The sequence below is a fragment of the Tachypleus tridentatus genome, chromosome 13 (assembly GCF_004210375.1).
Source record: "Tachypleus tridentatus isolate NWPU-2018 chromosome 13, ASM421037v1, whole genome shotgun sequence".
Lineage (NCBI taxonomy): Eukaryota > Metazoa > Arthropoda > Merostomata > Xiphosura > Limulidae > Tachypleus > Tachypleus tridentatus.
This window is the reverse complement of record NC_134837.1, coordinates 271,224,762-271,235,467: the sequence shown is the minus strand read 5'-3', so window position 1 is coordinate 271,235,467 and position 10,706 is coordinate 271,224,762.

Genomic DNA, 10,706 nt, shown 5'->3' with positions numbered 1-10,706 from the left:
CATAACTTTATCGAAAATTTGAGTTTCAGAACTCGTTTTCAACTAGATAAATGTGTCAAATATTTGAAAAGTTAATTGATTAAAATGCTTGACTTGGATGTTTGTTAAATTCATTATCCATTTTCACATAGACAAGGAATGGAGTTCCACCTACTGAGGATTCAGGCCAATTAGCCTGACTGATCTGAGTTAAATGTTAAACTTAAAGTGAATCATGCAAGAAAATTCCACATCTTTCAAAATCCCAATTTAACCACTTGTTTCACATGTATTTTGTAGTTTGTAATATATATATATAAAGATTGTGTGCTTTATATAGTTTTTGTTTATTAACTCTAGGATAAAGCAAGCATGATGTAATAAACAGAAATGAACTTAGATTCAGGAAAAATCAAAGTTCAGCTGGACAAGAATGCATCAACTGACAGTGCATTTTTCAGTAATACTAGTGCTCTTGAAACACCTGCACAGGTGAGAATAATTTAGTCAGTGCATTGTTATGAATACTTTAACACTGCTAAACCAACATTGTACATCATTGAGAAAAAAATTAAATAAGTTCAAAACAGTATTAGTTTGTGAATGTAATTTTATTCCATCTATGTGAAGTTTAATAAAGAAAATCACAAATATTGCAAGTTCTGTATTGTTTCCTGATAATAAATGTATTGTCTTGAATTTTGCTTTTGAAATAAAACTTTTTTTAGAATATTGGTATAGAGTTAGAAGCATTTGACATTTAAACCAAAAATACATAAACAGTAGCTTTACTTACTTTCATCACACCAGTAAATTTTTATTTTGATGACAAGATGATTTTAAAATAGAAAATTCATGTGTAACTATGAACAAACTAACATATTTCTCTTTCTTTATTTTGGTAATATGAAAATTTTATATATATATTCCATATTAATGCAATGTATTGCTACATTCACTCGAGGATGTTGGTATAAATACATTGCATAATCTTGTATATAATTCTGATATCACAAATATTCACATGTGCTTGTAAGGAAGTTAACTTAATTGAACTTGTGGACTTTTAAAATCATAATTGTCTTTTGATATTTTGCCATATTTTTATACCTTTATTAACCTACAGTTTTTGCCTTCTGATTTGTGTTTATTAGGTAAGGGTCTTCATATTATAAGAAATTTAACCCACATGAGAAAAACATTAAAAAATTAATGGCAACTCAGGTTAGAAAAATTGTTATGGCTTATATGAATAACCCATGGGAGGTATGTTTGATTACCAGAGTAATGAGGTTAAAAACAGTGACCCAGATATGGGGAGTAAGATGTACATTGTATGCACTGGAAGCCAAGACTCACATTCAGTTTGTTGAGTTTTCTAATGAGTGAAAAATGTATGAACATTTTTCTATGTATTGTGAACAAATTTAATTATTTCTTACACAAATAGATGCTTTTGGAGTGATTTGCTGTTTTGAGTGGTTATTTAGAGTAAAAAAGTAAACCTATTGTACCTTCCCACTTGTATATTTTTATGAGAACATGTTCATGGTGTTAACTATAAAAATTGTTATTACTTTTGCAACATGTTTGTGGGAAGATTCAAGAAATTATGAAGTTAATTTATTTAAAAATACAAAACATTAAAGTTGGTCATTTTCTTGAATTTTTAGGATACGTTTTTGAATATTTAGGTTTATAATTTACACAGACAAATCTTGTTTCAATTTTAAAAGATTCTGGATAAAAATGTATTGTATTTTATTATTTTTTATTTGTGTAGAATCATTTCTGAAGTTAACGGTCACTTAGTTTATTTTTAAATCAAAAAACCAGTATTGAAACCAACATGTTTTATACGTATAAGTTGCAACCTAATAACTATTACGTATAACAATTTGTGCTCTCTCTCACTAGACCTCCATTGTTATATGTAAGGTTACACCTTTCAGCCAGATAAATTAATAAAACTAAAAATCATGTTACAGTAATCTGCCTAACAGTCTTCCAGATTGATATCTTTAAAACATTTGGTAAATGACCTTCACTCTTTCATTTAGAAACAAATGAGTACATATACTTGTTGCTCCTTGTATTTGTACATGAAAGTAACCAAAGATGCTTGCTGAAAATGGTACATCTTTACTTACAAGCAGCATCCCCATACAGTAAACTGTGGTATTAGTATTTAATATAAGGATACTCTTTCATAAAGAACTGGTGTCTAATGTTGTGTTTAACTAATCACAAAAAATATCATTGGCTTCACTGCAGTTTATAGTCATATAGAAATTTGTTTGCTTATTCTTGAATTTTTGGAACATTGTTTTATGGCTGTTAGAGTTTAACTGGTCTGAGTATAGAGAGCAGGTTATGTCACTTTATCTGGGGTTTTATTCCCATCACTTGTTAGGCTTATAAAGACAGGAGATTGGTGTTTAGTCATCAATCATTCTTGTCTATTTCAATGCCTAGATTCTCTAGGGTTCACAAGTAACTCATTTTTCAATTAAGTTGGCTTTTATTTATTTTTACTAAGATTATAGATGGCCAAGTTCATTGTAGTCAACTCTTATCTATACATTATCATGGTAGTGCCATTCCAACACTTTTTGTCGTTTTTTATGCACAATCATTAGGTTCTGCAGTTCAGGTTTTACCTTCAGACTAGTATAGGTGCAACATGAGTTTTGTTGAATCATACATGCTTTTTCTCATAACATCCATTACCTAGTCCTGTGTAAACACCATTCCATGGATAACTGGTTACTGCTGGCACCATTTCAGCAATTGTCAAAATGTCACTCCTGGGTTTGACTTTCAATAACAACCTGGGCAGACATCATTCTCAGAGCTGAGGCATCTGTTCTTATTTCAACTCTGAAAATCATTAGTCTAGGTATTTGTTTTCATCAGTTGACTACCATTTGACTCTTAATGACCTCTCCCTCTCTCACTGCATGTATGTTTTTTTCTCTTTTGGTAACGTGGGCATCACTCATTTTTCACAAGCCATTATACAACAAAGGAATCATAAATATTGATTCACTGGATTCTCCAGTTTTCATATTCAGGATCATTCTTAGATCTTGAAGGGTTGTTATGCTGGGAAATTACTATGATCCTGCCTCATCTGCAGATCCATTTATTTACAAATGACACACTTCAGGAATGGGGTGCATATCCCAATTGTTAAGAATTCTACATTTCACACGTAAACAATGAGACTTCTCTACACATTGTTTTAATCCTTTTTGGTCTTGTGGTCTAGGTTTATAAAAGGAAAATCTTTAGTTGTCATTCCAACAATTCCTTGGTGGTGTTTTGCATTTCCAATGAAGAAGGTAATTGATTCAGGGCTCCTAATTTTTGAACCTTGGACCTCATTTCACAGGATCACTTCACTAGATTGCCATGCTCCACAGATGCTGTAGCAGATCAGTTGTCTCATTCCAAACAGATTTAACAACAGAACAGATGCTGCATCATAAGATTTTGTTGGATTGGTTCTTATTTTCCAACACTAATGATTTGTGGGTTGACCACTTGTTTAAACACCTAATTACTGACACTTTGGTCTGGATAACCTTACCTTTGGATTTTGGCAGTGAATGCATTCCATCAGGACAGAATGGGATTACAACTCTTAAGTCTTTATTTTCAAATTCACATGTTGCCCAAGTTACTAACTGTTATTTGTTCCATTACATTGTTGGGTCCTGTTGATAGCACCAGATTTACAACTAAGCCCTAGTTTCTTTTTCTGTAGTACCTTCAAGAATGTTCACCTCTACCATGTCTTCTTCAGCTATCTTTGTGGAGGAAATCATGATCTGACATGATCCAGCTATCTAGAAGCACAGCCTTCAGACATGGAGGTTATGCAGTCCTTTGCATGGCATCAGAGTTTATTTTCTAAGTTTGCCATCTATCTGTTGTAGTCTTTGCTTAGTCCCAAGACCAAGACAAACATTTAACAATTGAAATGACACACACTTTTCAGCAATGGTGTTTTGAGAGGTGGTTGAACCCACTTCAGTCAGAAGTGCCAAACATAACTTGTTTTTTGATCTAGGTTTTTGGCATAGGTTTTTGCATCTTATACAATTGCATCGAATAAGGCAGCTATATTGTCTGCCATTCAATACTCATGACAATATATTCTTTGAGTCCTCAGTACTCTCTGGATTCCTTGAGTTGCTTTGGGTCCTTTGTTCGAAACGACCATCTCAGTTACCTAATTGACATATTACTGTTATGTTACAAGTCCTTTCTCTATTGGCCTATAGACATTAGCTGTTGGAGTTGTTTGTGCTGGTTGTCCATAGAATGCTTAATCATTTTATGTTCATCTTCAAACCATTTCTTCTTACCTAAGACATTGGTAGACAAGAGAAGGAATAAATCCTTTCAGTTACTGGTGTAGGGAACAAAAGTTTTTTTTGCATAGTGTTATGGTGAATTTCCTCAACACTTAGAGAAGAGACAAAAGTTAGGGCATTTCTACCTCGGTTCCTGGAAGTTTTTTTTGGGTCTCAGTAGAAGACACATCAGCTTACACAGGAATCTACTTGAAATACCAGTTAATATTTGCTGCTTGACTATCTGGTTGGTTTAAGTGTGGCACTTCCTGTTGATCAGTATTGGATTAGTACATTGTTTGTAGAAGATGGTCCATTGTTTCCTCATTATTACAGACACAAAGCAGTCCAATCCTAGATCCTTGGTTGAGCAAACTTGTTCCACATCATTCCCATAATTCTAGGGTTTAGTTTAATTTACTTGCTTACAAGGTTGGTGAGTAAAGATGAGTGTTTGTAATTCTGGACTGGATAAGTTCTGTTTATTCAGGTTTAGTAAGGCAGACACAATCCTCTCATTGTGAGCTTAGGATGTTCCCTTTAAGTAAGAGTTTTTGAGGTTGAGGAGAAGGTTTGTCCACTTCAGTGTTGCTTCAAATCGTGATTATGGTGACTCCATATGCATGACAATACAGCTATAGGCTGGGATAGACTCATATGCATATGTGTGTGTGTGTGTATATAGATTGTGTTCCAATTCCCCTAACCATTCATTTGGGATATAAGGCTCTGTTATTTCAACCCTGATTTGTGGAACCTTAACTATCTGGTTGGAGGGTGGCCAGTAGTGATGATAAATTATGTAAAACTCTACATACATTACAATATTTAAATATTAGATGAAGAACATTCCTGGTGTGGATGTAGTGCAGTTCCCCCACTCAGGTGCCAATCTTCTGCTGATACATCTGTGATCTGTATAGATAATACCCTCACTAACCCCTCCACTTTTTTATTGTGGGAGTCTAGCTGTTGTGTAAGAGGAGGTAAGTATGTTTTGGAAGTTAAAATATTCTTGAAAATGTATTTTCAATAATGTACAGTGTCTTCCTTCCTCCCTACTAAGAACCAGAGTTAGAGAGTGTGGATTGATTCAGACTTTAAAGCAATAATATTATCTGAATGAGGTGGTTATATACAGTACCAGGATAGTGGGTGCAGGTAGAGAGTAAGCAAGAAAAAAGACCAATGCATAGAAGAGCAAAGGAAGAAACTGTGGCAGTCAATTAATAGCTGTACTGGGATGGGAGGTAATTATAGTTGGAAATACATTTATTTATAAAAATGTTAACATAGATGTTTGACAAATTAATGATGACATTAGTATAATATACAGACAAAAAGGGACCATCTGATACTTCAAGACTGCCCTTTGAGTACATAAATATTTCAATCTTTTTGTTTCCAGAAAATCACTGATTCTCCTTTCAAACTCTTGTAAAGTGCTATACTCTACTACTATAAAGTATGTTCCATAAGTCAATCACTCTGCTATTTATATAGAAAAACAAACCTATCTTAACTAAAACATAGCCTGACAGTGTCTTTTTCACAAATTTTAAATGTCCTTCTATTTTGTTGTCTTCAGAATATGATCCCCCAAAAAAATCAGAGGCCTTTATCACATTTATCCTGTGGGTAATCTTATTAAATTCAATATGATCTTATATATCTTTTCTCAAAAGAAATGAAGAGGACATAATCTATACATATAACATGACCTCTTATTCCTGAAATTATCCTAGTAGCCCCTCTTCTTATCTCTTTCTAGTAAGTCTGTATTCCTTCTTACAGAAGGTAACTGAAAAGTATTCACAGTATTCCAAGTGAAGCTTAAATAGTAATTTTTTTAGAGATAATTACCTCTTTTGATGTATAATGAGTTTGTCTATAAATATAATCAAAATTTCTATTAGATTTACTACTAGTAGGACAAAGAGCACTGCTTCAATGACTTAAGTAACTTTTATGTTTATATCTACTACTATGTGAAGATCCTTTTTTGAATTATGCTGTTCTTATTCATATTAAACATACGACCCAAATTATAATAACCCAAATGCATTAATTGTACACATATTATAATTAAAGGTCATTAGACAATTTTTTTTTGACTTAACAATTGATTCAAGTCATTCAATATCTCAATATCCTAGAAGCAGCTTGAATATTAAATACTCAAGTTTTGTGTCATCAGCAAACTTCACATATTTACTAACTATGTCTCTGTCAGTATCATTAATGTAAAAACAAAGAGTTAAGGCCCAAGCATTAATCAATCAGGTACTCCACTTGTAACCTATTGACTGAGCAGTTCCTCTGATTATGTGCAGAATTTTTACAAGCCTTGCACTGTATACAGCATCCGTGATGACGAGAAAACCCACTTGTAGGAAAGAAATATATATGTACATAGTGCTTTCTCTACCCATAATAGCTGTTTTTTACATATATACATATACACCATGCTTGCCTTCAGCTGTAGGGTGTGCAGCCAGTTGGTTAATAATAACATCTTGCCATCTCTTATCAAACTACCATACAGTCCAATTAATTGTTTGTTATTTAGCCACTTGGTGATGTGATTTCCTGAGCTAATCTCTTGCATGCTATCTTACCAAAGTACAGCAAGCCAATTTTCTTTCATCCATATAATTAGTAACCCTTAGAAACAGCTAAAAGATTAGTAAGGCAAGATATTTCTATAGTAAATTCATGGTAATTTTGTTTGACATATTATCAAACTCTAGAATTTTTGTCACTATGAAAGTAAAACTAACTGATGTATAATTTCTGAGTTTACTCTTATCATATATTTTTAAAATAGGAGAATGTTAGCAACTGTCCAATCCTGAAGCATATACTACAAATGAAAAAGATAGTTCTGCATATCTTATCTTTGACCTCCCATAAAACCTTGAGGAAAATTTTGTCTGGCTCTGATGCTTTATTTATGTCTATATCTCTCTTTCTACTCATCACCAGGGTTAATATCTACATGATTCAAGTCATAAAAGTTTAAAAGTGGCTTGACTTGGCAAGGAAGCAAACCTTATTATAAATGTCGAGGTACCATATTTACAAAAGGAACCTGCAGAAGTTATATAAGGCATGAGGGCCCAGACTGTATCTTTACCAAGATTATACGAGGGCTGTTCATAAAATACGCGGACTGTTTGAATTGCGCGGCTCCAGTTGGTTCCAAGCGGATTGCTTGGTGTCGCTAGGTTCACACAGATCAGCTGGTTACAACGCCATTTCCCGATTGCAGATATCTTCATTTGTGTATTAGCTACGTGGTTTTAAGTGAAGTGCGATTTTTTCGTTTGGCGGATTTCAGAATGAATGACCTGAAGGAGCAACGACTTGCTGTGAAATTTTGTGTTAAACTTGGAAAATCTGCGACTGAAACTTTTGCTGTGCTTAACATGGCTTACGGTGATGTTGCTAAGAAGCGTACGGCATGTTTCAAGTGGCATGAACATTTTATGGATGGTCGACAGTCCGTTGAAGATGATGCGCATCCTGGACGTCCTTCCACGTCAACTGACGACCCACACGTTGACAAAATCAACACCCTGGTGCGGGCAAATCGACGTCTGGCTGTCAGGGAGCTTGCTGAAGAGTGTGGGATATCAGTTGGATCTTGTTACGAGATTTTGACAGAAAAATTGAAGATGCACCGCGTTGCTGCAAAATTCAGCTCTCAGAACTCGTGAGCTTTTGCCCACACACTCGATCACTGTTCTTCCCCACCCCCCTACTCACCTGACCTTGCTCCTTGCGATGTTTTCTTGTTCCCCAAACTCAAAAGACCCTTTAAAGGAAGAAGATTTGAGACGATTCCCGAGATTAAGGCAAATGCGACGAAGGAGCTGGAGGACATTACAAAAGAAGCGCATTCAGGACTGTTTCAACAAGTGGAAACACCGTTGGGATAAGTGTGTGCGTTGGGGAGGAGAGTACTTTGAAGGGGTCCCAGACCTGTAACTTCTAAATAAAGTACATTTTGTTTTATGACGTCAGTCCGCATATTTTTTTAACAGACCTCGTAGTTAAACAAATCATGCATGGATAGTATAGGTCATATGGGGCAATTTTGTTTGTGTGGTTTAGGAATGCCATAGAGTTGTGGTGTATGTGTGTGAGTCAGTTTCTCTTAGAGAAAAACAAAGATCTTCAGTAATCAAGTTGTCCTTTGTTTGTGACATGGTTTTGTTTAGTTGTTTTCATCTGTGTATGTTTAGTTGTTTGGGATGGGTTTAAATTTCTTATTATTTGGAATGCTGTTGTTTATTTTCTGTGTTGTTTATAATTGCATGATCTTTTTGAAATATTGTACATTTATAATAAACTTTTCTTCATTACTCAGTCCAACTGTCTCTAAACTTTTACTTTCTAAAAAGTGGGTTCCTAATCATCAAATTTATGATTCAGGTCAATATTTTGCAGAAAATGCTCAGGGTCATGAATATTTCTGATATCTTCATTTGCATCAAGAGAAGAGAACTTATAATTGTACAGTTAGGATAGTCTCAGAATTTATAGATTGATGGAAAAGTCACACTAGTGCTCTTCCATATGTGGGGAAAAATAAAGGGGTATTTTGACATATTGTAGAACATATTTTCCACAGCTGAAGTTGTTCTCAAGTGTTTGAACTTGTAGACACTTTAAATCAATCTGAATAAAGTTGTCATGGACCTTAACCTGACTTCAAAGCTGTATTTGCATATACTATTATAAAGTTATTATAGATTTCATAAATATACTATACTATTTATCTTAACCTAAACTATGTTTAAAAATTACTGTGTTCTCAAGGGCCATTCTAGATCTTTCTTTGGACTCCTAGAGGAGAATATTTGCACTACAAAATAAATGATAAGTGAATTTGTATTTTGATGTATGAAATGAAGTTTATGTACTCTTCTCTGCACTAAAGGGACAAGGACCACTGTCACAATAATATAAAAAAGTATTATTATAATTACTCTTCAGTAGAGTTCTTGAATGTATGAATTAGCAGGTCATGTGAGTTAGAGAACTGATATTCAGAGGAATTAATAAAGTTGAAGTGCTCTCCATTACAAGACTGGAAGAATAGATCTTAGCTTTTAGTGCTTGTCACAGTTTTTGACGAAAATCATTTTTCTTATATCTTACCTATTCTTGTAAGATAGCTTTTCTCAATTAGTATTACTCTCTATCAGCCTGCATATTCAATGTTCACCATTAGCCTTCCACCTCCCACTTCTGCATATCCACATGTAAATGATTATGCAGTAGCTTTCCATAACTAGGAGTGTGATAATTCTTATTCTAGCCAACACCCTCTCCACATTAGTACTCATTAATCACTTCTTGACTGGCAGTAGTACTGTACAGATTTGTTTGTTTTTTGGTCACCAACTTGCCATCATTTTTCCTTTATACTACAGAATCAGTTTTCTTTACTATGTTTTTGTCACTTCTTTATTTACAGAGGTCTCTTTGCTAGTGTGTCATGGATCCCACTCTGTAATGAGTAGTGTCTGACCAGGTATACATGTTTTGATTTTTATATATGTAAAAATGGTTCGTATTGGTGAAGAAAGCTCTATGTAGAGAAGTGAACAACGTTTTGACCTTCTTAGGTCATCAGATGTTCTGATTTTCGTTTTTGAAAATCTGCACTGTCCATTCTGTGATTGTTCTTTATGTCAATTTTATTGTAGTTCTACCTACCATGGACTAGGTGTTGTTTGTGTGTTTCATTTTATTCTCATGCATGCTGAAATGATTATGTCTCAGAGTTAGATGATCCTTTGCTTACTGTGAACTGATGTATAATTCCAGATACCACTAGGTGTTTGATGACATCAAACTATCACTGTGATCTGTTATACCCTAGATGCTTGAAACTCAGGGGTTCCATTAATCAGTGATGCATATTCGGTGATTACATTATGTTTTACTACTATTTCTGCTTGTGATTCAGTTGTGAAAGAGTGAAGAGTATATCTGAATCAGATGTGGTGTTGTCGCCCACTGAGATGTGATATATTTTTTTGGTTTTGCACCTCCTGATCTCTCTTGAAGTGCTTCCTAAAGTAGATCATTTTTTTCACTAGTTCATTGTGAGATTTTAGCTATTTTGTGAAAGGAGGTAAGATATTGTATCAGAAAACGTTTTCCTAAACCAAAAATGTATTTCTGATAAATACTTATCTCACATTTCCCATCCAATCTTTCCACTTCTGGTGATTTATGGTATAGATCTTCTGACTGATCTTAGAGTAATTAAGAAGTGTAGACATGAAGAGAGCACTGTAACTAGGGGTGGTGTTACACTCTTATTGTTGGAGAACTGCTGCATAATCATTT